Below are 3721 nucleotides of genomic sequence, written 5' to 3' on the forward strand. Positions count from 1 at the left end.
TCCCTCTTTTGGACCATAGTTCTCTGTCTTTTCAACTTGACAGCCTCCTGTGTTTGCCTCTATGTCTTAGGTAGAGCTTTCGCAGCTGCTATGTTGTAAGGGGCAGAGCCTTAGGTATTTCTCAGTGTGGGGGCGACCCATTTTACACCTTGTGGTGCTGTATGTGGGGGACGTGTCAGAGAGGGAGCAATGCTGCTTGCTCAGCACTTGCCACTTTTCCCATCACTTCACCCACTTCCCATATGCGGGAAGTGCCCCTCTAGCTGTTGCTCTGGTTGTGGTTTCCAGAGTGGGGGGTTTGCAGATGCTCTAGGACCAGAAGCCTCTAAACAGACTCTCATGAGAGATGGGCAGTTTCTTCTGCCCCAGACCCTGCTGGTTTTCACAGCCAGAACCAGTAAGGCTTTATTTTCCCAGCACTGGAACCGTGAGCTGTGTGGTCTGGCCTGGGATTGGGATCACTCCCCAGGTGTCCCTCCCGGCTTTTACCACCATAAAAATAAATGAAATCTGGCCATTTGCAACATTATGCTAAATAAAATAAATCAGACACAAAGACAAATACATTATGATTTCACTTACATGTAGAATCTAAATAAATAAATGAACAAACAAAATGAAAAAATTCATAAAGAGAACAAGCTGATGGTTGCCAGACAGGAGGGGGGTTGGGGAGATAGGTGAAAAAGGTGAAGGGATTAAGAAATACAAATTGCAAGTTTAAGAAACACCAGATTGGAGGGGCCAATGTGGGGGAATGGGTGAAGAGGTGAGGGGATTAAGAAGTGCAAATAGGTAGTTACAGAATAGCCAGGGGGATGTAAGATACAGTATAGGAAATGGAGCAGCCAAAGAATTTATATGAATGATCCATGGACATGAACAATGGTGTGGGGGTTGCCTGAGGGACTGGGGGGTGTTGGGGGGGGAAGGGAGAAAAACTGTTTATAACTCAATACAACAAGATAAATGATTACTGATCCTACATATTTTTTTCTGATAGGACATTGGTGTTCATTAATATGTTTGACGTTATTTATTTATTTCACATCAGAGAGGCAAGATCAGGCCACATTTTCCTGAGTTAATTTTTCTGATCAAGATATAAAGCTTTACTTTTAACTTTTTATAACAAATCCTAGCTCAGGTTGTCTCTGGCTTCTTTCATGCAACGAAGAAGCAGAGTTGAGTAGTTTTGACAGAGTCTAAGTGGCCCATAAATCCTAACTTTTGCTGAACTGTAACCTAAGAATTAAATAATTTTTAGGTGGGCCTTGTAGATAATATTCCAAGAAAGACATACATAATAATAATGGCACTTATCTTTTTCACTGTTAATTTTCCTTCAAATTCTACTATGCAATTAGTAGATTGGCCATTATATCCCCTAACTTATGTTTAGGACTTCCAGGAATTAGAAATTGCATTTTTTTTCCACCTAGCACAATGAGAGTAGAAATCTCACGGTTCCCCACAATCTTGTCCCTACTGGTTTTTCTCATTGACCAAAATCAATAGGCAGGTGATATCTAATTTAAAGCTGCTAAGACTATTTTCAGGTTCCATAATTCCTTAGTTTAAAATCAGAGATGTCTTGTTACTAATAATGCTTAAAGCGTATGAAATGACTTAATTAGGGACATTTTTTTTTTTTTTGCAAGAAAATACTTAGAATGTTTATTGACTTAAGGTTGGCTAGGAACAACCTCCACTTATACTTTTTAAGATATTTTACCTCATTGAAAAAAAAAGAAAATATTACATTATAGACTTCCGACTTTCAAGTGTTCACTGCTCTGGGTTAAGAAAACGTCCAGCTCTTTCCTGCAATGTGTTTCAGTATTACAGCTCATCAACGAAAGGTGTATGCCCCAAATTTCCACTTGCTGCCATTGACTTCTTGCCAGAAACAAACTTCTTTGCAGCATTTATGACATCACTGTCAGCTACTGAGTCAATCTGCTGAAAGACTGTGGATGGTGGCATGTATGAACCAGCAACAAGGGCCTGAGACCCAACTTCATCCAGGAAACCCTCAGAAGACTCCACTGACATTAGGTACCCAGCTTTCAGCTTGCTCTTGGCAGCTTGGACATCTGTATTGGAAAGGTTTCCTTGAGCGATTGTTTTTACTTGGCTGTAGGCAGCCTTGATAACATCTCCGGCAGCTGCAGCCTGTGAGATAATGTAAATCCCAAAGAGTCCAGAATCTGAGTAACTGGCATTAAAAGCGGAAACGTCAAATGGATGGTGAATTCCCTTGGCAATGCCTTGGTACAGAGGACTGGTGGCATTGCTGCCTCTCTTAATATGTGGCCCTGCGCCGAGAACATGCTGGAGAACACTAAATGCATTTGCTTCTGCACTCCCTGCAGCAGCACTTTCTGCTACAAAAGCTGCATGGACAAGACTGTCTCCATTCTGTTCTTGAATTTCACCTCCACGGTATCTGGTCTTTGCACCAGATAAACCAAGCCCACCCCTCATGTTCAGAAACCATTCAGCAACTTGCTTCAGAACAGGATGACTCACACCAAGTCCAATCAAAGCCATTCTTGCACTTGTAAAATGGTTCTGAACATAGTGATGTAACTCATCTGGTGTCACTTTTCCAATCCTATAGTCTGGACAATACAAGGAATTAGCCAAAGCATTTCGGTAAGCTGCAGCATGCAAATTTTCAATGATACAAGCTTGTGGATTCTGAAAAGCCACAGCTTTATCAATCCTTAGCTGAGACTGAAGGGCAGCTACCTCCCAACGACGAAATTCAGGTGCTGCGGTGACATTGAGCAGGAACTCCATTAGAATATCGACATCATCCCGTAGACATTCCACAGTGTATGCCATGTTTTCCCTTGTGGAAGTCACACTTAATTTACCACCTACTGCTTCAATTCCACGAGTTATCTTGAAAGATGATGCTCCTTTTGTAGTCAGACTGGATGCAAGACGAAGCAAATGAGAGGTTCCTAAGTTGTTAAGAGTCCTCGTACCTACTGCCTGCTTTAACGAACAAACCAATTCTTGATGCAGGAGCATAGTTTTCCAGAGAAGCAATCACTAAACCATTTGGTAATTTGGTAAACTCAAGGTCCTGAGGATGTGGAGGCACTCCTGCAGGGGCAGTTGTAGCTTTCACTTTGGGAGCAACTTTGAGGGAATAAAATCTCGAGAAGAACCCAGCTCTGTTTAGCAGCTTCATGGCCCCAAATTGCTCTGACTCAGGGTCACTGTCAGTTTATAAGAATTAGGGACATTTTGATGCTACAACTTTTTTCTGTCTTCATGTCAACCATTACCCCTCCCCCACCTCACAACAGTGCCTTCTGAACCAGCTCCTCTACTTTTACTTTTTACTGATTATATTTTCAAATTAAAAATTTAAAAGAGGGTAAAAGAGAAAGCTCTGATTTATATGCTCCTTTCAGAGGAGTGCTATCCTCCAGGTCTGCATTCAGACCTTCCAAAGCTCTGTCCCAGATCCCCTTGGACAAGCTGTCCTGTCAGGCCTGGCTCCTGGAAGATGATCAAGGTGCACCCTGCCCACATCTCGTGCTCAGTCACGCTCGGAGTCCCTTGTAGGCAGCCTAAATCCAATCAGGAAAGCAAAGGGGGTTAGCTGGCTGGAAAATCTCGTCAGAAGTGAAAGACAAGAGACTAAAAATGTAGAGAGATGTATGGAGATCATAGTCTTTACAGGGCTCTAATTACAGAAAAA

The 3721-nt window shown here is 42.3% G+C and overlaps 1 pseudogene; it reads right to left on the reverse strand.

Annotated features, from left to right (window-relative positions):
- Positions 1–1663: 1663 nt before the first annotated feature.
- Positions 1664–3245, reverse strand: LOC150012060 (cytochrome b-c1 complex subunit 2, mitochondrial pseudogene; annotated as a pseudogene).
- Positions 3246–3721: the final 476 nt, after the last annotated feature.

This window comes from Furipterus horrens, unplaced genomic scaffold (genome assembly GCF_987537825.1).
Source record: "Furipterus horrens unplaced genomic scaffold, mFurHor1.1.pri manual_scaffold_4, whole genome shotgun sequence".
NCBI classification, from domain to species: Eukaryota; Metazoa; Chordata; class Mammalia; order Chiroptera; family Furipteridae; genus Furipterus; species Furipterus horrens.